Consider the following 27,705-nt stretch of genomic DNA (forward strand, 5'->3'; position numbering starts at 1 on the left):
TAAAACAAAATATATTCACTTTAAATGCCCGGCTCGTTTCAACACACCTTCACTGAATTTTTAAACAACTCACTGGGACTGTGAACAATATCCAACGCCGTCTTGTATTTTTTGTGTAAGATAACCAAGGTGATGTTATCTTTGATTCATATACTGGAGACACTGATGCTTGTCTGTTAATCTCTTTCTGTATCTTCCATCGGGTTCTTTTCTGTTTATGCTGGCCGGTTTTCTGTTTTTAATTGCTTCATTTATTTTCAGCTCTCAGATTTGAGATGACCTATAATTGAGGTGTACAGTTGGTCTACCTTGTACAGCAAAAGCCCTCATTAGTATGCACTGAGCCGTCAAAGAATCTGCGTCACCTTCTGTGTCGTAGGGCACCGCACTAATCGTCCTTGACTAAAGAACTCGGATTATGATGCTGTTTTTTTCCACCCTTTTTTCTCCTCATAGGAATGAAAAGGTCGGCCCTTCAGAATATTAGTCGCACTATCTGCATGTGGGGAGTCAGAGGGCGTCGCTGGGGGGAGCCTGAAGGGCTCATGCTCGTTGGTTTTTGAGTCTCACCCTCCTGCTGCTCTCTCACCTTAACTCTGGGATTGATAAGACTTCTGCTCCTGCAGCTGTGCTTCTCTGGAGCATCGCACAGTGATAACAGACCAGCGAGACGTCAAGCTGTTATCTCCTTGATGCTGACATTCACCTCATATACTTGGTAACATGTGTCCAAAAGGTACAGTGCTCTGACCGAGACAGCCGCAGGGAACCAACGAGGCAAAACAAAGTGGAGGAAGACTGTTCGTATTTTGCCAATAGAACACGGTACGCATTCAGAAATACACTTTATCCTCCTCCTGAAGTGCAGATTTGTGTTTTCGACTGATCCATTTATAGATAAGCACCAATGCTCCTGCTAATACTGCTCCTACTTCTAGCCCAAACTCAAGTTCATCAGGTTATCCTTGGTAGTTTCATGTCATATTTGATTTGTGTTCTCAGTAGGCATGTCAGGATTTCAATTCTACATCAAAAATTGATAGAAAAACAAAAGCAGGATAAAAAATACAACAAAAAAAACAACACAAGGCAGCACAGTCAACTTACCAGTGGCCTAAAGCTGCGCTTCAGGACACTTAACCTGTGTGCATGAAGACGACCAACTGACTGATACCGTAGGTAACTCCCACACTATCAGAGTGTTTCTGTTGAGATCCTTCATTGATTTGTTTTGGAAGAGGGTTTACTTGGGACAGTTTGAGCAACTGACCTTTGTGACAATCTATATTTTATCTTTTGCTGTTGATAGCTAATTCTTCAGACTGCTAGCTGCACAGCTAACTGAGCTAACTAACTAATGTTAGCTACAGTTAGCAGCAGTTAGAGGTTACTCCAGCAATATGCCGCCCCCTTTTTGTTTTGAATTTGATAGGTGGTCATTTATTCTTCCATATTGCACCTTTAACAAATCCAGATGCAATATTCTAACAATGCCATAGCCCTCAGTGCTGGGGGGAGAATATTTAAATTAAAAAAACTAAGTTTGGGGGAATCTTGACAACCCTAGTTCTAATGACACTTGAATTGAATTAATCAGATTTTGTTTAATATTTTATTAAAAAATCCCCCTGACAGATACACAGTCGTGGTAAAGATTCAGCTGGACCTAATTCTACCAACACAATTGCATAGAAACCTTCAGTGTTATTCAGAAATAATCCCCAGTGAGAGAATGAGAGACGACACAATACGCTTTGAAGCCATCGTTCCTTTTTGTTTCAGACATGACACAAGTTGGACAGAACCTGTTGAGAGACAATGTGTTTTGAGACACTTTGTTCTCCAGAATTAAATTAAGTTTTACATTAAAAAGAGGTTTGTACTTCATAAGCGCCGGCAATGAAAGGGAAGGATGTACCTTATCTCTGCCTGTACTCTCGCTCACTTTTATTACGGAGGTAATTTGCATTTTAATTTGGAGCTTGAACCTGTGCTTAATAGAATTAAACTGAGAGACACATTGACATGGTTTCCTGACCCCTCCAAGGCCAGCTAATACAGAAGGGGCCGAATCACTCGAGCTGTAGCGAGGCATGGAGGTTGACCCCAGCTGAGATAAGCCTTAAAGGTAAACATTGGCGCCTTAAATGCCAATTATTACCGTCATTTTCAACAAACTCCCTGCAGAAGCAGTGCATTAACCTGCAAAATGATGTGTTACTGAGAAAATACAAATCAACTAGATGTTTTGATGTAACTCTCCCTGTCAAATATTGCCTCTTTGGTGTACAAAATTGCGAGACCTTGCACAGAAAACAGAACAGTTTGTCTTTTTGTCTTTAATGCACAGCAAGAATGCAGTTTGTTTTGCCATAATAACTCCCAGGTCTGCAGCTGTGAAATTGGAAGTGGGCTTGTCAGACATTTGAATGTTTACAGCAGCTTTGAATTTCCTATTCCAGTCAATATTAGGTTAGGCTATGGGGGAAATAGCTTGAGAGGGGGAAGTGCTATGAAGCATGAACAACCTAGCTGTCTACCTACGAGAAAGAGAACCAGACAGAATGAAGTTTGGCATTTTATAATTAGAGATGAGGTGCTGGAGTAGTGAACAATGCGTTTCAACTGGCACAAGTCAGTGTCTTCTACTGTAAGTACAATCGCAGGAGTGAGATGTAGCATGCGATGCCTGTCTCAAATAATAACAGCATGACTCCTCCAAAGTAGGTGGTTGCTTATTTCATTATGTGATCACTTTCACAGCTTTCAGTACTCAGACCTTACTGAAAGACACTTTATTGTTTCCTCTAAAGACGATTTGTTGGCTTTCATAAGACTTTGTTCCTCCGTCTGTATCAGTGTGTGAGTCATCCAGTCATAGACAGATAAGTCTAAACGCCATGTTCTTTCAAAGGCTGTCAGCCTTGACCTTTAAGGTGCTTTTAATAAAGGTATAATTGACACAGAAAAGACTGTTGCAGCAGGAATACAAAAAAAAGATAGGAAACATAATTTGCCCCAAAGCCAAATTAGTGATATCTGAGTAGATCATTGCCATATATAGCATATACAGCTTTGCCCAGCAATGAAAGCATGTGGTAATGTCCGCCTACACACCTTAAATGTCTCTCATACCCTTGAAACATAACACACTATAGGCCTAAGTGCTCAACCCACAACAAACAGGAATTAACAAATATTGCAGTAATGTAAAAAAATGTGACAAATCTCCTTTCACACACAACAATAGATAACAGAAGAGCACATAAACAGCATTTTCTCTCTTCTCTGTCTTTTACTGTCTACATCTCTGCAGTGTCCATCTCACAGAGTTAAATATACAGGGCGTTTTAACACAAGATTTAGGCTAATCAGTAAAATCAACATGAAAGACAACATGGCAACTTGTTCAGGCACAGCATTCACCATATGCAGGAGAATTTCTCTGACAAAAAAATTCGTATTCTCCAATAAAATCTGCTGCTTAATGAAAACTAAATTACACTCACTTTAACGGGCTCCTGCAAGTGGCATCCTTAGCCTTAAGCAGCACACAGACTGCTGCTTATCTCTAAGCAAACCAACAAAAAACATTTACACACAATCTGTAAGAGGTTTCTTACCTTAGGCTTCCGTTAAACTTGGAAAACGAGGCTCACAAGTGTGCCGTAACATTAGCTAAGCTAGCTTGTTGCACAGGACAGTAGCAGTGCTAACGTAAGCTAGCATCAGAGTCCGGCTGAATCACAGCCCGAGTTTTCCTGCAAATCTGTCCTTTAAGCATCCTCTTTAGCATTTTTTTGTCGTAGTTTCCTAATTTACTTCTTCTTCTCATGAATAAAATGTCAGTTCTGTGGCCTGTCTTCATCACTGAGGGTCTTTCATGACTTGGTTAGCTTCTGGAAGTGCATTTAACGCCTGTGAGAGTGAAACAGCGCCCCCCTGTGGCAGCTGATAACATCTGAAGAAAATAATTTTAGACCCAGTTTTATGTTTTGTCTTTTGACATTGTTTTTGGTGTAAATTAAACATTGTCATTCAAAGAACTTCAGCCTCTCTGCAGTCATCCTCTACTGACTGACTGACACTTTCACTAAGGTGGATAGAGGTATGTGAGGTCACATTTATTGCAGACACCCCTTGCTGAAGCCAATCTCTGCATTATTGATAAATTAAGCAATTATAAGTAATTTCAAGCACACTGTATTGCAGTTGTTTGTACATCACACTCATTGCAATTTTGCTTCTGCAAAATAATCACAATGTGTTTGTTTCCTTTCACAAAGGTAAATTGTTGAATTCTCCCTGACAATTCAAGGACAAAAGTGAGCATTATTGTGAGAAACGTACTGTTTTTACACTATTTTTTGCTTTTACAGATACAGTCTTGACTACTGGCACATTATACAGTGTGTACCATGCGGTCTTATCTTGCCATTTTCCATAGTGTGGCCATGAATTGTCAATGCATGCTTGAAGCCTAAGGCTGTTGCCACTAGAAAAGAATGATTAGTCATAGCAGAGGTGTTGCAGAGCCGCAGAGCTGCTGGCACCACGAGGGAGATCCACAATGTAATGCTTATTAATTCTGAGAGACAAACTGTGCAGTTCATTTGATCTTCTCTTTACCCCATGAAATAAAGCGCTGCGTTTAGTAATACTGTTTGTTTGGCAGTTCATGAAATGTTATGGGGGGGGGGGAGAAAAACGTACCTAGCAATCCTTGTTGCTTCAAGGCAAGTTTGTTAAAGCACAGTAAACTATTCAAGCCGGACCAATATTTAAATTGGATGTGGTATTTATTTTCCTTATTTTCCAAATGAATTGCTCCAGCGCACATACTGATTCATAATCCAATGAGAATGTTTCCCCATCATATACTTAAAGGTTTCATTGAAGCAACACTAAGTTCTGAAAACCCTCATAATCAAGTAATACAAACAGACATGTCCCCCTGTGGAAATGTCACCGCGGTTTTCTCTTGGAGAATATGTTTAGTGATTGTAGTTGATGTGACAAGTATTATCCGAGTAAAAACACAACTCACATTTCACTGATTACAACCATTATCATTATATAGCATGTGGTTTATTAGATTTTTTTTTATTGTACTCAATGTAGCTCATCTTTTACTTTTACACATCTTATGTAATATCTAGCCAGCGTACAGTAGCTTTTGGGGATTTGCACAGTGCAATCTAGGATTGTCAACCACACATACTTTACTAACAAGTCCTGCCCCGAGCTAACATTGTTATTTTTGTATCAGTACACAGAACTGGCCCTCAAAGCAACATCTCATTAAGAATTTCCTTTGAAAACATTTTTCTGTCTGTGCTACAGTCTCATTTCTGCACTGAAACCAGTGACCCAAAAAATCACTCCAGTAAATCACTCAAGAAATTAGGCTACCAAGTAAATTAAAAATAAAACACGTTCATTATTGAATTTCAGATACATGTATCTGATACATCTAATCTAACAATAAATAAATAAATAATCAAATATTGGGGGGTGGGGTGCCGAAGCGGAACCTCTGATTGTGGTGTTGTTCTTCTCAGGTGTGAATTATTGACAGGAAGTTGATTCAGGAAGCTAGCCAACGTAAAAAAACAGACAAAATCAACATTAGTTCGATATTAAAAAATAGTTTAAGTGTTCTTGTGACCAGAAGTCTACATAGGTGGGGACTCTGTATGCTACAGCTCCCGAGGAAACAGGTATTTGTTGGTGAAGCGAGTGTTACATGTTTAGTTCAGAGACAGAGATGCTAACACGTTAGCGGTTAGCATTGGCCAGGTGCAGCTGCCGCCCTCCTCCTCCTCCTCCTCACCTCTCCAGGCTGTTTCTCTCCTGGGACTGCTGACTGACACCAAGCCAAGTCTATCAACAACCAGTCCGTTTACATAAAGGCACAAGGTACTTAGTGGTGAGTGCATACATTGGGATTAAAAAGAGTGTAGTGACATTGCAGCGCCGAGGAAGATGCTGCATATTAATGGCTGGACATCCAAACATTTACTGTTTAAACTTGACACCAAGGAGCCTTAACTTGAGTTAGCTAACTTCTCAGAGGAAAAGGGCAAACTAAGTGCAGCTGAAGCTTGAGGGGAAACGCTTGCAAGTTGAAGGATGATGATACTAACCAACTATCTCAACAATGGTGAGTAAATCTTTATTTGTTACACCTCTGGCTGTATTGTGTTGCTGTTGCACTGTTGAGCTTTCTGTGTCGCTGTCCATGGTGTTGATGTAACGCCACAGTCAGTGGTGCTTTGGCGACGTGAGGCTTCCTTAATGTTGTTTGTAGGTGCTTGATTTCTATGTGTCATCAGTAGGTCTGATGTTATATGACGTCCTTGTTTGGTCTCAGTTCCCTTTGGCTGTCTGTTGGTGTGGTTGCTGCTCTTCCTTCAGTGTCTGCACAGTTGTTGTATGTGGAAGGCCCTTCATCAGATTGACACTCTGCTCATGTGTTGCATGGTGCACTGATACAAGCTTAGGCCATTAACTGATTAGTAGACTACTAGAAAATGTGTTGACAACATTTGTGATATGCTGTCTCATTTATTAAGAAAACCTTCTAAACATTTGCTGCTTGCATTTCTGAGATCATCACTTGATTATTGTTGCCTTGCTTGTCTGATTTGATATGATTTAATCTGATGTTTCGTTGTTGTGTCGTCGCCTTGATGGTGCTTTTTTGACCCTGTCTTGACTAGGTCTCACATGTAGGACATTTTAATCCCAATGTGACTTCCTAGTTACATAAATGTTATATATATATGAATAATTGGCAACACATTAATACATGTTAAATTTTTTATCGGAAAAAACCTTTAGTTGCTCTACTTGACACATGGATGAATTTAGAGCAGAGGAACCCAAACTTTTTTTTTTAATTGGAGGGCAAAAACTGAAAATGAATGGTGGGCAATGAGCGAAAAGCAAACACTTGCAAAATTGTATTTTATGGTATCAATCAATAAGATGCTCCACTCTGCGCCCCATGCCTGGATTATGAAAAATAATTAGTGATCCTCCATTTAGGAGGAGTGTTTTTACCTCACAAAATTAAAATGACATAAATATTATTCGATTTTAAAAATAATTGCAAAAACATCTGTTGGGCCAAATTTAACTTTATGATAGGCCAAGCATGGCCCCTCTTTGGGCAAGCCTGATTTACAGTCTGTGTTTTGGTCTGTAGGGTAAGTAAGACCCACTATTACAATGATGTTTGGTGCCCAGTTGTACCAGTGGGAGGTGACACATATCTGCTCTGTTTACAAACTGATTGTTCAATTAGAAAGGAGGGGAGAGGGTTGTTCCATTGAGACGAAACCAACTCAGTCATTGCACCAGAGAGATCTTAACAGCACGCACTATATTTCAATTTAAATAAGCTCCCACTGCACCAGTATAACAATGCTGTGTAAAAAAAGATGACCAGTGGACTTTGTACAGGAAATGCAGAGAAATAAGCCAGATGATAATTGAAATAAAAATGTTTTCTGTATTTTTATTTTATTTTGCAGTGAAGCACTGTCCGAGAAAACATCATTCAGACAAAATATCTATATTTACTCAGATATTTAATGCATTATAAACCTGTTATCGACATCAAAGCTTACAACATTCTGCTCTTAAAGTAAGCCGTTTTTAAATCACCAAACTCATACGTCTGAGCAAACAGATGGTAGTTTCACACAGTTATTCACTTTGAAGCTGCATCTTCGCAGCGCGCCCCTGTCTCCTATGCTGGGGAGCTCTGGGTAAAACTATCTTCCAACTAGAACACACTGACATGATTTCAAATAGTCCTTCTCTCTTGCTCTCTCTCGGGCTGCTGCTGTCCTCACCGCGAGCAGTTAAGAATGTGAATGTGTCTGTGTGTTTGTTTTGCTGAGGGAGAAAATGCATGCACTCCAGAGTATGATCTGAAGGAAAGTAGACTGAGACGGCCACAGCCCAGATCTATAATTGGGATCTGTTCTTGGATGTGGAGCGTTTCGAACGCCTATCCCTCCAAAACCCCTTTCTCTTCCTAATGGGAAAAAAGCGTGTGGACACATCATCTTAGATTTCGGCTTGTGCTCAGCACCCTCAATAGAAAACAGTGCTGTTCAACAATATTAATGCCGCAATGCAGAATTTCTCCTTGTAATAACACAAAAAGCTCTTATTTTTATGGCTGTGGATGTACATCTTCAATAACATCATAGTCATGTGCACTATTCTGCGTACTCAAGGGTCTGTTACATATTTACAGACAAATTGTCCGAGAGCCGTGGATGGACATCATTAATGCTTTCAATTCCTTGTTTTTGTGCTCTCAAGTCCTGAGTCCTGTGTTCCCATTGATTGGCCCATTATTGGAGACACCAACATGGAGCAGCCTGTGGTGCTAATGGCATGCTCTCTCATTCATACGGACACTGAGCAATGGTAAACCATTACAGCATGCAGCTCCTCAGCATAGCCTGTCACTGCAGCCACAGATTCGGCATCCATCCTCACCAGTAGACCCGTAATTGTAGTCCAGGGAAAATGATCGGGCTTGTTAACATTTTTTGGAGGAATGCCCATGTCAGGTGTAATCCGTTTTGAAAACCAATCGTGATAAATATCTCAAATACGGTCACTGTTACAAATGAGTCTCAGTGGAAGAACAGGTCTGATGGAATGCCCCTTCGTAATGTATATCATTGCAGCGGCTAAAACCAAGGCTGACATTTATCACCTCAGAGAGGATAGAAAGTTTGGTTCTCCAAGGTCCTTCTTACCCCCTAATCTGTTTGGATTTCCGGAGATCCCCTGGCTTTGACTGACTTCACTCAACAAGGCTGCAGAAGTGAGAAGGAAGCAAAAGCAGGGGAGTGAAAGAGGTACAGAGAGTACAAGGAAATAGGAGACAAATTAGTGATATGATAAATGATAAGGCCAGAGGGTTAGAAGGAAAGAGAAAAGATAAGGAAAGAGAGAAGCAGTGATTTAAATGTCTTTTTCTTGATTTGGATGCAGCTGTATTTATCAGTTTTCTGCTTCCCTTGTCTGGAATCAAAAGTTAAGAGCAAAGTTAAATTTCATGGTCCACAGATATGTAGATGTACTCATCACTTTGTTGTTGACAGTTCAAAAGTTCTCCATCACTCAGCGATGTGTTTTGCTTATTCTTAATTTGATATTGACCTTCACTGTGCAGTGTGAAGTAAGTGCAGTTTGAAGCTGGATGGATGTTTTAAAATGTATTTGCTAAAGGGAGTGGGTAGCTCCATACTCACCTTAAATCTGAGTTGAGGTCGTGTATATAAGAGTTAGTGTTGTCAAAAATATCAATTTTCGTAGTCAAAGTAGTGTATTGAGTTTTTTTTGGTTGAAAAACCATATGAGACTTAAAGTCCATCCTGAATATTTTGACAATGCATGAATAATATCATAACATTATGTTAAATATTTATTTTAACATAAAACAAGAAATAATATAAACAGGCATTTCTTACAAGATTTCTGCAGGACTTTTACGTATAAATGATGGTCTATTTCATTCAAAGCCTTGCCAAATGAGTTCATACAATGCTTATTAAGCCTATCCACAGCAAATAGATCTCTCTGCACTTGCAGTATACCAACATTTTTAAATCGGGTGTCTGTGGCGAAAAATGTAGGCATAGGTCATAAGCTCACGTTGACATTGTTTGTGTTATTACTGTCACTTTTAACAGGTGAAAAATAAATATGTCGTACATGTTTTCTGCTGTATGAACTGGTGACACTGTCGCTGAATAATATCTTTGGCACTGCGATGCTTTAATGCTTATTGGCCGGCATATGTGGTGATATATATATCTGTGATAGCCTAAAATTAGCTAATATACTGTATGTGGGGTTGGGGTTATGCAAATTCTTAAGAGCTCGGCTTAAGATATTTTTTACATAATTTTACATACAGTTAATGTCATTATTGATTAATCTGACATTGATTTTCAAAATGTTTACAGAGGCAAAGGCGATGCTTTCATATAGCTTGTTTGACCTTCTAACAGTAGAAAACTCAAAGATAGTAATTGTACTGTCATATTAGACAAAGAAATCAGTAAAATCTCACATCTTCCAAAATTGTAACTGAAACTATGACTCGATTATCAAAATACTGTAGTTGCTGATTAATTTTTGTTTTGATTGATAATTAATTTAATCATTCCAGCTCTAATTTTACCACACTGCATTTGTGGGAGAAGTATATACAAAATAAGTTCAAGAAGACACATTTTCATTTAGTTTATCCCATCAGTGGGAAGTGCAGTAATTTGTTAATATGTGAGTGACACAGACAGAACACAGATCGACCTGCCTCACAGATGAATAGTGTGAGAGAAGCACTTCCTTGTCTGTAAGCCCATTTACTATTATAGTGTATAAACTGAGAGTGGCCATTGACAGCGATGGAAAGGCTGTCAAAGGATAAAGGCACAAGCCCTCTCCCTCAACACTATTTATAGCTGGGCGCTGCAAATATCAATAATTTATGCTGACACGTGTAAACACTGCTGTCACATTAATAATTGTGTTGCTAAAATAGTCACGCAAAGAGCATACGGAGCTAAATGTAGGCGGCAGAAGACGTGGGCCGCTTTTCATACGTGTAAATCTTGTGATGATCGATGTGAGGCTGAGACACATGAGTAGCAGCCTCCAGAACACTTTCAGATTAATAAACATGAAACCGATGACTATGGTGAATTATTTTAATTGCACATGATGAATATTGTGAAAAACAACAGGATGCATGTGTGTCAATGACAAGTTCAAGTAAAAAAAAATGTAGATGCTGCAGAAGATAAACAACCCATCTGCTCTGTAGCTGCTCTCCTGTTTTATAATGGACACATGAAGAAAAGCATAGCAATCAATATTTCCTGCACTAATTGAAGTGCTTTTTATCTTGTTGGACTCAAAGTGTAGTGTGTGTATGTGTGGGGCACTTGTATATTCATCCACCGCATAGCTGTCCACTTCTCTTTGTCTGGCCTGTCCTGCCTTTAAACTCTGTCAGCCTGTAGAAGCGCCTGCCTCTTTGATCAATATTTATGCCAGACTGCAATTTGGAGCCAGGTCACGAGGTTCTTCTGCACTACTTACAGTCAACTGGCTGTGAATGCAACTCATGGATCAGATCACAGATGTATTCTTTAATCCTCAGTTAGTTTAAGGTCTTTTTCTTTGGTTAACCAATATTGAGTTACTGAGCAGTTTCTTATCATTCTTGTCTACCTCTCTTTGATTTCCCCTGAGGTAATTCTAAGTGTTGTGCAGAGATAACTGTGTCAGAAGTTGGTAAATGTTTCTCAGATGACTCACAGACAGTCAGAGACACAATCTGTCGCAGTGTCTCAAAACAAAATTCAAAAATCAATATGGGGAGCCTCTCCAAATGGATATTGCTGTTTGACAGTCTAATTCCCTTTATCATGAGAAAGAGCGGGCCCGAGTCTTAACAATTAATTCAGCGAACAGGGCCTCGGGAGACCTGACATCTCCGCGGTCTAAACAAATGTCTGTCGTGAAGAAAAAATGACGAGTACATAAATGGGGACAGTCTTATTTCGTTTTAATATCATTATCTGCTGATGTGTCCACTCCGAAATGACAAAACAAGTAAGGGCATTAAGATTTAAAACTTCATCAGGCCTCTCTATCCCTGAGTCTCTCTCTGTAAGGGATGCAGCATCGCTGTGAATGTCCACTCTGAATTCAAATAAGTCTACAGTATGCGAGTGGAGTTTCACACAGACGTCTCTGTAGATGTTCTGTCCAACAATCACAACTTTCTCTGCTAAATCTTCAAAACCTTGGAGGCAATTGCATAGCAAATATCAAGTTTGCCAAGCGGGAAATTTCGTCTGAGGCTATGCTGATGTGTGGTAATCTTCCAGACTTTCAAGTGCAATCACTCTCCACTGGAAAGCCCTGCTCTTCATTTGACACGGGGTGTTACACTGGACCAGCGGCTAATTATGTTGGCCCAATGATTAACATTTAAAGGAAGCACTATCTCCTACAGTCAGGGCAATAGTTGCATCACGATAGAGCATAAGGGCTTGCAGAGATGTGGTTTCTCTGTTTGGGATTTGCAACCCTGTGTGTGTGTTTGCATGTATATCTCTTTATTCAAACCCACTTACATGCAAGTAATGTTAAGTTACCTGAAGCAAAGCTAGCCTTGGTCAATCTCCAAGAAAAAGGGTTTATACTTTATCTAAAAAAAACCTTATCTTTACGGGCATAGCATTTTTATTTCTCATATTTTAGCTTTGGAAAACAGATACATAAATACATAAGTGATGTATAATTTCTCAGAGAGCAGCCATGTGACTCAAGAAGAAAAGGTTATTGTGCTTTGCAAAGGTGAGAGGTTTATCAGGAAAGGTTGGACTCGTGGTTCCTTTGTAAACCTTTATTGCAGAATTAAAATGGAGCTTGTTTGCCATCCAGTTAAATTAGACAGGTTATCAATAAGGGGTGGGACTCTCTAAGCACCTCATGATTTGAGTAGATTCTGATTCACAGGGCTACCATGTGATTATAAAACTGCCATCAATGCATCTATATTAGGTAAAAGAATTACAATTTGCGAATATGTTGATAGATATTGCAATTGCATTAGTTGAAATTTTGAATCACAGTTTATTTTGTTTTCAAAGAGAAAAGTAGTAAAAATCCTGATGACGTGTCATGTGTTGGGGTCTGTACCAAACAATCCACTTATCGTACATCTGGAGAGCAAGATTTGTAGGCCAGGACCTAAAATGTCACACATTTTACTTTTATTGAAAAAAAGTAAGCTTCTTGTGATTTGGATAATACTAGGCCATACTGGCAGTTTCCATTATATTTTGATTGACAGTACATCTCTAATTTTGATGCATCAAAATATTTATTTTCTATACATGATCTACTTTTTTCTCACTGTGTGACTTCTTTCAAAACATAGCTTCTTTGTTATGATCCGTGATTCAGATAAACATACATTACTGTTATTATATTTTCTCATGCTCAGCCATTCTCAAAGGAAGTCAAGAAGTAGCCTTGCTTAGAATGTAAACATGACGTACATTTTTATGTTTCACCATCCAATTGGATCAGCTGTAAGAAGCGTACAACCGTGCCTTAGAAAATTGTTAAAGGCAATCCCAATGTAGAGAATTAGCTTTTTTTTCAAGAGACAGTTGCGATGCATTTAAGAATCAATTCCCCCCAATATATGTATAAATTATAATCAGAATGTATTAATGGAAGATACAACAATTGATTGAAAAAAAAAAATAGTTACCAACTATTTTAATAATCAATTACTCATCATTTTTCCAGCCAAAATGTCAAACATTTGCTGGATCCAGCTTCTTAAATGTAATGAAATGCTACTTACTTTTCTTCTTAATAGTCTTTTGGTTTTAAACTGGTGGTTGGTCAAAAGAAGCAATTTAAAGAAGTCACAGGAATATTATGATGATCACTTTTGAAATCTTAATAGGCTAAATTGGCAGATTGATTGCCAATGGAAATTATCATTAGTTGCAGCACTGTACTGTGTGTGCACAATTTTCGCTTTTTAATAATTGTAGCCCGACTGATATATCCCTTGGCTGGTATTAACATTAGCCAGTATTGGCCTATCCCAGATATATTGTATATATTGTAAAAAAATAGGTGTATATTGGCTCATATATCAATATCGGGATTTTTTACTTCCTAATATCGGTATCGCCATCAGCCCCTTAAGTCAGGGGTAGTAGGGCTCTAATAATAATACACTCTGAAGTGTAGGAAACCCTCATACTGGGATTTCCAGTTTATTGTTTACTCATTTTAAAAGGCTGTAATGATGGATGCACACGAGCAGAACACACTGAATCTCTCTTTGTGGATCAGGATGGAGCTAATGAGTGTTGTCAAGATAAAGAACATTGTGACAATAACATAATGACCACAGTTCACAGAATAAATCACTGTATATCTACAATTTGCAACATAGTAATTATTCTGCGCAGTAAAAATATCCTGGTGTTGTGGCAAAGACAGATCAGCATCACGTTTCAGGCAGGCTCATAAGGAGTAATCGGGACTGGACAAGACAGCATACAATTACAAGCACAAATTACAGGTCTCAGCTTAGTTTTATACGTAGCTACTGTGCTGGAGCCATTGTTCCCTGAGGTTGTTTTCCACAGTTATAATGGCCTTCACTGTTTAAAGAAAGGACCTGTAAAATGCTAATTCCCATTATCTTTGTTTCCACAGGCAGCAAGTGATGAATTAAGGTTCCATTGCTGAGCCTTTACCACATATTCCTTTTTTTGATACTAAACGAATAACAAGAATCTCCATTGCAAGTTTGTAAAGTTTGTGTTTTTAATCCGCCAGCAGGTTCACACATGAACAAGGTACATTGAGGTTACGCGGATTGAGCGACAAAGTATCAAAATATTCTATAAAAACTCAGCCCTGCAGAAGCCCCAAAATCAAGAACTGACTGCATTAGTTTGAAGGCAGCTCAGTGATGCATGAAATAATGTCCTGTGGCATGTTGCTAAGACCCATCCCTGATGGGAACAAGCACTGAAATAGCCACTGAGCCCCAGTGTTCAGGCCTCCATCAGCTTGAAGACTGGGCAAGACACATCTCAGTGTTTCTTCATCTCATGCCATCATACAATGTCTCTTTCATGCCAGCCTTTTATGTTTTATTATGTAACGCATCAATACAATGCTTTTCAATTCACAGCAGCTGCACTCAGTCTAAAATTCAGCCCCGTTTCACTTGCTCACTATACTTCTTCTGCTACTCTGAACCCACATGCTGTGTGGTTTTAATTGCTGCTGTTTGAGCAGGTTGGAAGGTTACAGTGAATAATAGATTCTGGGCTGCTAAGTAGACCAGACTGCCATGAGGTGACAGGTGGTTTGTTTGAGGCAGGTGCAAACATTCATATCATACATGGTATAAAAGTGCCCACTCTCAATTGTGAAGCTCTGCCCTTTGATGTGTTGCTATTTATATACTGCTGAAAGTGGTCTGTAGTCTAACAAATGCCCTTACTATGAAATCTGTGCCCACAAGTTTAATATCAAACATGACAAAAAGCTCCGATTGTCACTGTGCTGCCTGTTCAGTGTGTGACAAAGAATGGCGTATGCATTACTGGATGAACCTTCTGCACTTTTATTCACTGGCATATTCTCAGGTTCTTCTTTCTCATCTCTAAGACAGGTTTATGTCACTATAATTGAAAGGAACTTATTCAGGCAGTGACGAGGAATCCTAACCACACACTGAGCTCACATCTAGCACAGCCTTAAAGTCATTTATGACAGTCAGACTAACTGCAAATTAGCAAAGTGCCTTTTGGGAAAACTGTAAGTATCGTGGCTTAATTGAATTCTAGTCTAACATTTCACTGCTACATATTTTGCTACTCTGAAGACATATCCAGTATACAGCTGTACATTAATTGCCAACTATTTTGATAATTGATTAATCATTATCAGTTAGTTGGAAAAAAGGGAAAAAAAGTCAAAATTCTCTGTTTCCAGCTTCTCAAAAGTGTAATCCTGAGTTTCCTGGAGAGGTCACTGGGGTGGTTTGGGTGGTTTTGGTTCTCGGCATAACTACAATAAGTAACTATAACAAAAACTGATGCCCGGGCAAAACTTTCAAGGCTTTACAACACGCTCCCAGGAAGAGTGCCAGGCTTTGAAGCCAATTTTCATTGTGGCTGAACCGTGTAATTACAACTTCAAGTGATGCACCAGGGCCCAAAAAGACTTTTTCCCATAAGCTTACATCATGAAAGAAATGGCTGTAAAACTGTGGATACATTTTTTTGAGCGTCACAACCCTCGCAAACCCTCCGCAAGCATTTGGGAAGTCTCAAAGCGCTGCATGATTAAATCAATCCCTCTTCAAGTTAGCCGCGCTCAAAGCGGGAAGTTAGCCGGCTCAAACAGTGGTAGTCTCTAGTGCGCACGCTCTATGGGCTCCACGACAAGGAACATCCAGTCATTTTTACCTGGGAAGTTTTGCATTTTTTTTTGGCTTCATGTGCCTCTGAGCAGCTTTTTATAGGAAAGAACTGCAGTTTTTCCCAAACAATTTATTTATGGCAGTCCGCCACAATATCAACATTGGCCGCCACATATTGATTTTCTATTTTTGGAGCCACACCTCCCATTCTCACTCACTCAAGACAGCGCACCCGTTAGTGAATAGCATGATGTTATATACTCCGATACAGTGGATGGCGGTGTGGTTTTTAGTCCGACGGTAAAACCAACGAAGAAGAGGAGGAGGACTATTTAACGCAGTTGGCTTGACCATAACTTCCTCTGCAAAGAAGATGGCTGGCCTCAGCCAGTTTTTGTTGTGGCCAAGCCGTGTAATTACATCGTCATGTGATGCACTGGGGACTTTTTCCTAAAAGCTAACTTTGTGAAAGACGCATCTGTAAAATGGTAATAAATGCCTCACAACCCCTGAAATGACTTGTTTACTGTCAAAATTTTATCCTCATTCAAATTAGCTCAGCGCTAAACCGAAAGTAAGCCGACTCGGTCGGTGGAAGTCTAGAGTGCGCATGCTCTATGGCACCCCAGCTGGACAGCCACCGCCACAATTAAAGTCTGATTCTTTTGGGAAACACTGCACTGTATCGTTATCTTAAGTGGGATAAGTAATAATAATAATAATGCTATCCTAGATTTTCATGATTGTCATTTCATTCATGCCGTACCAATAACTCTAAGAGAATTAGCGTCTTGTTACCTGTCACTTGCACATGGCAGTGCAAGTGACTGGATGCGCTGCAAGCCGCATATATAATTTGTGCAAGGTATCATGGAGGCTGAGAATTAGTTGGGTACTTTTGTGTGGTTTCTTTAATCCTCTATTACAGTAAACTAAATGTCTTTGGGTTGTGGGCAAAAGAAGACATTTGAGGACTTTATTTTACTTAAAACAAAATATGCAATCATGATATTTTTACTTTACCGATTATTTGACATTTTATAGACCAAACAACTAATCTATTATTCTAGAAAATGATTGATGGATGAATGGATAATTAATAATTTTTAGCTGTAGCTGTAATAGGAGTAATAGACTACCATCTCTCACACGTTGCATCTAATGTGGATGTTTAAGATAACAAAGGGGCAAATCATAGCTCATTGTGTTTGCTGGAATTCAATGGTTAAGACCAAATAAAGCCAGCAAAAACAAATTCAGTAAAATAACATTCAGCCTGGTGTGTGTGTTTGGTTGTGTTTGTGTTATGAGCGTCTGTGTTCTTTGATAAAAGTTTGACAGGTTAGAGATTAGAATGAAATGGTTTGATTCCCCTCGAGACTATTAAGGTAGAAAGTTCCCAGAAAAGATGGGGTACAGCAGCACCTGCATTTTCTACGGTTTCTATGGAAACTAATTGGGGGGAAAATCTGGGACCTGTCCATTGAGATCCCTTTTGATATCTCTTAGCAAGGAAAAATGAGCCCTAGGCAGCAATTAAGTCATGAGCTGAGCTCAGCCTGGGAGGAACAAGGCTGAGTACACGGTTTGAACTCTTCACCAACAATTGACATGTGAGGGATGAGCGTGTTTAAACAATTTTAAACCCGACTGACAGCATTTCAAAACATCTCTGTCTGCAATTCACTTCGTCACCTCAGGCGTGCCCATGCTAGCTGCCGGATTGGGGGTCAGTGTTTGAATTCATCTCTTCAAGCTAGTGAGACGGTGAGGCACACGAATGAGGGGTCTGCCTGCTTAAAGAGAAAAGGGCTCCTCTACATATTAAACACAGCCCTGAAGAACACTGTGTTAATGTCAGGTGCTCCCTACGGTGCAGCAGCGTCAGGAGCATCTGGCTCGTTTCAGGGAAGAGGGGCAAGATATTTCCTACTGTGCAGTGTGGCACAATGGCACATATTAAAGGGGGGACATCTGCATGTTTACCTCACATATGAGAGAGAATAACACTAGTTCTTAGGCACCAGCATGTAATATATATCCTGATGAGAAGCAGAAAGTGGACAGTAGATAAGCTCTTAGAGCAGGGGTAGCCAACATGGTGCCCGCGAGCTCCTGGTATCCCACAATGAGCATATGAATTGCCCGCAGGCCACCTTAAACCTAGACCGTCTCCTAAAACATGTCGCTCATTAAAGACATAATATTCATCATTAAAGGTAAACTGAGCAAACATGTAGCCCACCATATTACTCCAGTTCACTGAGGTAGCTCACAGTCTCCACAAGGTTGGTGACCCCTGTCTTAGAGAGTAAAGAATTGTTATATTCATGTATTTCACAGGAAATCAAGTTATTGCCATATTTTCATGCTGAATTCTTAGTGTGTTTATTTCAATTCAAGTGTATCGCTGTCAGAGTCGACTGCATTTTTACATTATTTATAAGGTTGAGACAGCATGATGGAAATAATCTTCACTGTGCTGAATTTGTGAAATTGGATGCTAGGGCTGCTGTTGATTAAACTGATGATTATTTTCATGACTAATTGATTGATAAATTAATCAGTATCCATAACATATCAGAAAATAGTGCAAAAATGAATTAACATTCTTTGTTCTGTCTGACAATAGTTCAAACCCCCCAAGGTATACAGTACCCTTCATTTGAGTAAAAATACTACTTTCACACTGTACACATACTCCACTACATGTAAAAGTCCTGCATTCAAAACCTCACTTAAAGATGTCATTTGTAAAATATGGCCAAAATTCAAATAAAGCCCCTAAAACACAGGGGGCAGCATATCACCAGGGTAACTGCTGCTCTTGGCTGGCTCGTAATATGAGACAGGGCGGGTTCGCGCTTGCTTGTGAGCAAGCTAACTTCATCTCTGCGACACAGTATACTGTATAGACATCTCTAACATAATGTCAACACTGTTGTCTCTTCACATTCACATACTGTTGATAATGTAAGTTCATATTTTGAATGTGTCTAAAATTGTGGCCATATCTTACAAATTGTCCCTTAAAGTAAAAGCAAATGTTACCAGCGAAATGGACTTAAAGTATCAAAAGTCCCACTCATTGTGCAGTAAAATGGTCCCAGTCAGTGTTTGATATCTGATGCTCTGGGGTTATAACTGCTGCATTATTGTATATGTTTCATTTTACTGTTGTAGCGGTTAAATGGAGATAATTGTAAATACCTTATATACTGTTTGTCCGTTGTGACAATGCATTTCAAAGCTAATCCAAAGGGGTTTTAAAATAGGAACATTTTCTCAAGCCATTAAGGAACACTTCATCCTTCAGTTTATCACAGACATTCAAAATCAACACATCTGGAGATACATGGTTTTCACTGGATAGGAAGGGGAAGAAGAACTGTAATCTAAAAGTATACAGTAACTAAATGTGTCAGACAAATTTAGTGGAGTGAAAAGGACAAGGATTTGCCTCTGTGATGTAGTGGAGTAGAAGTATAATGCAGCATAAAAGACAAATGTTAAATAACTTGAAAATTTCTTTTGAATTTGTTTGCAATTGTAGTACTTAATGTAAGGTACTACATCCCACCACTGAAAATATATGCTATTCGTATGATAGACTTATGATCGTACAGCTGGAAGCACAAACTATTTAAGACTTGTGCCTGGAAATGACTGAAACAATTAGCCAATTATCAAAATTGCTGAAGAATTTTCTGTTGATCAGCAAATCAAGAAATCAACTATTTGTTTCAGCTCAAATTAGGGGTTTATTGCTGCAGTAAAATGTATCACATCACATCATAACCACATGCTGTAGATTATAATGGGGGATTTTGAAGAGAGGTGGAATTGTTACCAGACACTAGCATGCAATGATGGAGGTCAAAATGGCTTTGCTATATGTATGCAAATCAAGATTTTTCGGCCTTTGTCAGCCCCATTAATAAGTTACGGGTTGGTGTAATAATGACATCCCTGTGAAGGATGCGGACGACCGTCGTCACATAAAAATCTTCTGAAACCTCAAACGGTTGTCTTCAGCTGACAACTCTCCCTGATTAATCAACTGATAAGGACATGGCAAAATGACAGTGACATGATGAAATTGCTCGAGGTTTTTATCAAAAAGGTTTTTGAAAGAATCTTTTTTTTTCTTGATTACAGCCACAGTCAGCAATCCCCAGCTTGGAGACAAAACAAAGCGATTCTTAATTTCCAGCAGTTACAAATGCCAGAACCCAAGGCGCATGGAGGAGGCAGATAAAGTTGTTATTGGCAAATGTCCTTGGTGCAAGCAGAGTGAGCGCTCAGTAATCCGACTGTGTTATTAGTCTCCCAGGACCCTGGGACTCTGCGTTACTATCACAGGCTGGTCCCATGTAGATAACACCAGCTCCATTCACCCTCACATCTACTCATAGCTAAATTGACTGCAATTATCAGGACTAGGGAGCTTATTATTGCCCTCTTTTATTTACACACAGACTCCCACACAAGCCCTAAAAGTTTTAATGGTGGGAGATGTTGGACATTTCCTAACATGTCTTAATTCTCCAATAAATCCTCTGGAAGAACAGCATTGATCTCATCTGCCTTCCCTCTAAGCCTTAATTGACCGTGAAGCAATCAGGTATTGTATAGTTTGCATTTTCAGTTCCTTGTTGACGAGTCAGGAAAGTTACTTGGAAGAACTTGAGGTTAATTCACACGTGTCTCAGGGTTAAACATGTGATAATATTTTATAGTAGATGCACAACAGCAACTTTCCATTTATGATAACATCTGTTGTTTGCCTTATTTTGATTATGCTTGGAATGTCTACAGCATCTGCATCTACTTTTGCGTTTATTCACTGGTTAGAGTTCACTTAACTCTGGCAGCTGCTTTAAAAACAAACAAGTAAGGGCCAGTGGCCTTAGTGTCAGCAGTCATGCGCACAAGACAGGAGTGTAAAAAAACACTCAAGTCTGCTCCTGAAAAAGGCATGCTGCCAAGTGGTGAGGGTAGGGGGGGGTACAGGTGAGACCTTGACCCTCTCTATCAAAGGGATGTCACCTGTGGTCATCTGCCATAGGTGAGGCTTGTAACCTCGCTCTCGCTCCAGATCTGGAAATATGAAGTGGCCTGTCAGTAATCTGAAGTCTAAGAGGGCACCAGGAGACAGGAAGGTTGGAAAAATATTAAAACTTATCATTTCTGACACGCCATGTGTTGAAGCATTTTCAGTCTCATTTGTATTCTGAGTTCCCAGAGGCTTTTCTTTCCATTCATCCAAGCATGGCAGCTGAAAGGCTAAATAAAAATGAGGCTTATCCATATGGGTAAACTGAAATACCATTGGACCTAAAGCAAAGTACTCTGAACATTTTTTTTTTTTTGAAGATATGGTAAACATTAATATCCTCAGGGAAATATTGCATAGTACACTTTGAGAAATAAGTAATATATTGATAAATGCTACTTGATATCCAAAAAATAAAAAGCATCAATAAGGATTATCACTTTCTTGACTCTATTGACTTGCAGTAACTGCAGTTAGACAATCATCTATTATATCCAAGAAAAGCAGACATTTATTATGTATGAGCTTTATCATGAGTTTGTGACAGTTCCAATCTTGCATCAAGTGCATGACAAAGCGCAGAATAATCATTAGTAATGCTGAAACAGCTCCGAAGTGCCATCCTGTTTTATAAGGAGCAGGATGACTGTGGGGTGCACTCGCTCTCAAAGCCGTCCAGCTGAAAAATGGGAACTGAATCATTTCACTCTGAATTCTGTCCAAAAACCAGTCAAAACACTGACATTTTATTTGCATAAAAGGGTTATCTCAGTAATGGGATATTCATCAAAGACATGGCTGAATTGGAATATATTTTAATGAAACAGCAAGCATTCATACATTATTGAAGATAGACCCTCCTGAAAGGGTGTGCCTCAAGTTTGCCGAGGGCTGTGCTGTTCCAGCTGACCTTTTGAAAATTTAATCTCTGATTACTTTGAATGGGAAAAAAATACCGAAAACAGTGTATATGGCTAATCTGAAACTCACAGCTCTACATCTGGTGTATTGAAATGTGAAATAGTATGTTTCTCATTTTACATGTTGTTTTTGTTTTGGCCAAATAGGCAATTTGAATAGACAGATCTTCTACTGACCTTTGGAGAGTGAATGCCTATGCTAGGCCCACTCACTTTAGCATATGCATGAATGTGAGTCTTTGTTTGGGTGGGCTTTGTTTTTTCATCTTACAGAGAAATAGACAAAAGAAATCAACTTTATTGATAGAATTTGGAAAAACATGAGGTATTAATACCTACTGATCTGTTTTAGGGGCTTTCTAATATCCAAACGCTGCATGGAACCAGATAGCACGAAATTGTGTGTTAAAATGAATTATTCAGGCGGGTATCTAAAAACTTGCGATCTTGCTGATACAACATGTGAAAGGACTTGCAGTAACTGATGAAATATTCATGCAATTAAACACTACATGCAGAGTACATGGTTGAGAGGAGGTTAAGCTGCATAAGCATCAGTCACACTTGTCCACAGAAATCCTCTTATAAGAGGTAGAATACATGTCTAAACATGACACATGTACATTGAGTACTTTTAATAAAACTAAATGCTCAGTCACTGCCGTGGGCATACAGGGGCTGTTAATTGCCCAGTATGAGAATAAATTGGACCATTCTGATATCCAAGAGATTCTCCCCATAGGTGTAATTAGATGTGCAGCTGCCAAAGCATCCCCTATAGAGAACCTGCCATGGGTAACGTTTCTTCCCAGTGGAAGCCTGAAGAAAGATAATTGGTGTAATGCTCATGCCCGGTGTTGTGAGATAATTAAAGCTAGGGGCATTGGCTATCACTTCTCACAACTTCCTAGGTGATGTCCACTGGTCTTTAAAGTGAATCCCTCTTCTGTTTTTTAAATTACATTTTACTTTTATGGTATGACTCATTCTTACTGGACGTCTCTTAGGGGTAAATCTTGGTCAAGATAATTTGGTGATTGAAACAAATGTGAAATGAATAATGTAGCTGTTGAATTATTATGGCTGGTGTTAGGTGGAATTATGTATTATAAAAAACTGTATTAGCAGATCTCTCTGCAAATGAAAACACAATCTGTAGGCAGTCTTTGAAGTCCTTGTGTTACTGACCAATCATGTGTGAGCAGGCTTTAGTTGCATTCAGGTAAACAGTTTGTGTGGAGAGCAGCAAAGGTGGAACACATTGGTAATAATGCAATCTCGTAACCCATCTGCTATCATCTGATAACGATTTTACTGAAATGTTGTCCGGACCTAAAACACTGCGTATCAAGTTGCAAATGCGACTATAACATCCAAACAATAGAGGAAGTTTTGGCCCGACTATCCATAATCCCGGAAATCTACTGACTACTACTGTACTTAAATTCAGTTTTGAAGCGATTTACTTGAGTATTTCCTTTTTCTTCCACTCCACTACATTTATTTGGTAACTGTAGAACCAGTTACTTTGTAGATTGAGATTATTCAGTGTTTATAGGCTTTTACTTGTGTTACAATTGACATGTAACCAATTGTTATTGTTGTCAGCAGGACATTGTGTGAGAGGATGCTGCATCAGAGCCAAAGTAGCACATTTTTAAATCGACTTCTTTTATTGGCAACCTGACAAAAAAAAGAAAAAAAAAAAAAGACAATACCTGTCTGAAGTCTGAATAAACTTGAATATCAGGGCTGCAATTCATCATTAAGTTTATTGAAACAACGGTGTTGCCACAACAGATAAATACAAAATTAAACTGCAAATTGACCCAGTATGGCCACACAATTAAAACACAACATTAGCAGAGATACATTTTTATTAGCTAGCCCGACACATAACTGATAGCAAAGTGATCATTAAATGTTATAGTAACTTAAACACAGATTTCTTGCTCCTGGCATCCTACACAAAACACTCAATGTTTAAGCATGTACAAATTATATCACATTTTATAATGAAACAAATATACTGCAGCAATAAGTCACCCTTGAACTGATTGCATAGTTAATTACATAAAAAAAAGTGTTCCTGGGGCTCAGAAATTAATTTTGGTGGATCCCATATCGCATCAACCCCATTTTGATCTTCGCTGAAATCCACTTTGATCATATGTTTTTAGTCGGTGCACTTCAGTTGGATTTCCAACGCCTCTGCCTTTCAAGTGAGCTGTGTTTCTGGGGTTTGATTAAAAACCTGTTAATGCTTTAGTTCCCCCATTGCAAAATTATTCACATTCGTTTTGCAGAAACGACAAATAAATACAAGAGGGCAAATGTCCAGTTTAACCTCCACAGTAAATTTTGAGACCATTCAGGAAAACAAGGTGCTACTAGGCTGTAATTGCGTGAGAGTAATTATAGCTTTTATTTTGAGGTTTTTCACAGAGAATGAAAACGAAACACCATTACCTCGCCATGATTGGACTCTTCTTGTCATCTGTGGGATAATTGTCCACAAGTTCATGATCTCTCCGCTGTGCTGCTGACTGAATTGATTCTGGAAATGAAAATCGCTGCACCTCCCACATCGCACCCTTCTACTGAACCACCTCAGCATTAATTTTGAGTTTGAGCTCTCCCACCCAGAGAGACTTTTGCAGTCACATCTGTTCGTTCATATTAAGTGAAGTTTCTTCCAGATACTTATTGTACAGTGGTGTATATCTTGGTATGATTTGCTCAAACACATATTTCTCTTGCTACATGGATGCTAAGTCTTATCACAGGAGAAGTGGAGATGATAAATTTAAAACACAGAAAGAGGAACTTATATGTATCACAAAGACAAAATGTTTGGTGTGCAAGTAAATCACTTTGCAATTTCTTTGGTAAATTGAACATTTCTATCTGCACTACTCTTTAAATCTTTCTTTGGCAGTAGTGTCAAAACCTAAAATGCCTGTTACCTCCTCTCCTCCCTTTTTTCCCCCATTATTGAGGTGATGCTAAAGGGTCAGGGGGACAGAGAAGGAGGTCTGTGGCTGATATCTGATAGCAGGACTGATGAGGACAGCAGACTGTGTACTGCAGCAATCTGGCCTTCTCTAGACGGGCACCGTGGACATCAGCAATGAGATCTCCATTACTCGGTTAAACTGTGTCTGAGAACGCAACCCCACTATTATGTCAGTGTCAGGGTCTTAATGCTGATTCATATAGCCGCACAAATCCCAGATTAACCTCCAAGCTAGAAGACGTCTTTCAGCAGCAAACTGCACGGGCAACTTTATGTCTAGAAGGAGAGGCAATATGATTTTTGATTTGATAGCAGAGACAGACAGATAAAGGTGGATCCACATACGTGTACCGACACACACACAAATAGAAAAGCACAAGTACAGAATAGTGACCATACAGTATTAAAAAGAATGTGCCCAAGTCCTATTTAAAATATGCTAAGATATAATAGAGGTAACATTTATCAAGTGAATTGAATTCAGCTGTCAAATTATTATTTAATATGTCCACTGCTACAGAGTTTCAAAAGCTAATCCAATGTCAAAGAAAAAGCCAGAAACAAATCGTCGTCCTTCCTCAAAGATAATAGAGGGAAATCTGAGTCACTATTGTTGAAGTCAGCCTTCTGTGCTGCAGTGCACCCCCACCCTGGCCTGGCTTCTTGGGCACTAAGAGCCGCAGTGTTCCTGTAAGAATGAGTATTAAGCCTTAGTGGGGTGGAGGAGGACTGGCTGGCACTGGGGTGAGGGAGTGTTCAGCTGCAAGTCCTTGTGTGCCGCCCAGTGGTATCAGTCTCCTTTTACAAAAATAAACCAATCAAAAGTGGTCAATCACTGTGTAAGGAATTAGCCGGCAAAAAACTAAAACAAAAAAAAAACTCATCTTGTTGGGGCTCTTCTGCCTTGGATTTAATTTTCCTACTTTCATAATTTAAAACAAAAAATGCTTCACAGATCAATATTATAGCTACAAAACATTCCCGCAAAAAAAACATTTGTTTATTGTGATATATTTTATTGAGTTGTTAAGAGTTGGGCCGATTTATACATTTTCAAACTGGTTTGATAAAGGGCCAAAGACTGGACCACCTGGTAATACAAATTTAACCACTAGATGTTGCATGAGACTCAGCCGCTATCAAGAGGATCATAATGAGAGCCCATGAATGAGTGTAGCAGCACCACAGTCCTGTGGAGCTGAGCTAATCAGCTATCCCCGAGATCCTGCTAACTAACCACATGCTGCTAATTCTCTCCCCTTAATGTTACACCTGACAAATGCCGGTTCAGTCGGTTGGCAGAAAATCAAACCGGTTCAAGCGTGTACACCAGACTGGACAGGCAAAACCGGAAACCTATATATATATATATATATATATATATATATATATATAATATATTTATTTATATTTCAAAGTGCTGTCAACATGCCAGGCCAGGCATTTTGGCATTACTCATGAAGTTGCAGAGCTGGTCAGACAGGTAATTTTTTTTAGCTGTATCTTAAATACACGTAGAAGAATTGTGCAGGAAATTGCATTATGTCTTCTGGGAATCATCAGGCTGCGATCGCGCTGAAAGAGTGTGTGTGTTTGGGTGTGTGTGCAAAAAGGTGGGTGGTGAGTGCTATACAATGATCAAAGTAGATGAAAGTTGTTCTCTCGAAAATGGCTAGGAGGGTTTATTTGAATAAATTACAGTTTGGTAAATGAAGGGTTGACTTGGCATCTTCATCACAACAGCCACTTCCTCAACCCAGGGAATGGTATGAGCATCAAACTTTGAAATGTGATTTAGCTTTTGGAATTCATTACAAATCCGTGATATGGACTCTGGGTGGCCCAGTTGCTGAGCAGTTGTGTGTCATCAGCAGCTGCTTCAGCTCCTCAGTCACTGCCCTACTAGCCTCGGGGAGGAGTTATATTGTCACGTTCTTCTCTGGATCGGTCTTGTTTGATGGAGATGAAAAGTGAAGACAAATGGTCTGAGGTGATGTGTTCGGTTGTAGTGTTGTCATGTTCATGAAGTTCCATTTGTCTTTTTGTGCAGACGATTGTTACCCAGCATTTGCAAAGAATTTGTGGATGTGTGTCTGCCCCTGATGAGTTTGATTTTATTTTCAAGAACCTTTTTATTTGAGTCAACTGTGTTAAGAAGATTCCAGGTCTACACATTGATTTCCATGGTGGAGCTAGGGCTGCAATTTCCTTGTTGATTAAACTGTTGATTATTGTCTTGATTGGTCGATTAGTTGTTGAGTCTGTGAAATGTCAGAAGATGGTAAAAAAGTTGGTCAGCGTTTCTCAAAGCACAAGATGATGTCCTCAAGTGTCTTGTCTCAAACACATTCAGTTCACTGTCACAGAGGAATTCTGAAAGAATGAAGCTGTAATCAGAGATTTTTTTTTTTTTAATTACTCAAGTCAATCAGTTATCAAAATAGTTGTGTCTGTTATTTGGAGCTGAAATGATAAGTTGAATAATCAATTTAATTAAAATAAATGAGGATTTCCTGCTATTCTTTGTCGTATATGAAATCTAACTGAATATTTTTGTTTTGGACTGTTTTGGTTAGTTCAAGACATCAACTTAGGGTCTGGAGAATTATGAAAGGCATTTTTCCCTATTTTCTGACATTTTATAGACACAACTATATATTATAATGATAGTAGTAATAATAAATGATAA

General features: G+C 39.1%; 1 protein-coding gene across 1 annotated transcript in view; it reads left to right on the plus strand.

The window, feature by feature from the left end:
• The first annotated feature begins 5,598 nt into the window (after positions 1-5,598).
• nlgn3a (neuroligin 3a) overlaps positions 5,599-27,705 on the plus strand; it is a 201,643-nt gene continuing 179,536 nt past the window's right edge. Inside the window, exon 1 of the mRNA XM_084353362.1 lies at positions 5,599-6,163. The gene's annotated coding sequence lies outside the window, so the exon portion shown is untranslated. The remainder of the gene's footprint in view (positions 6,164-27,705) is intronic.

Source organism: Pagrus pagrus (genome assembly GCF_965226575.1).
Source record: "Pagrus pagrus genome assembly, chromosome: 5".
In the NCBI taxonomy this organism is placed as follows: domain Eukaryota; kingdom Metazoa; phylum Chordata; class Actinopteri; order Spariformes; family Sparidae; genus Pagrus; species Pagrus pagrus.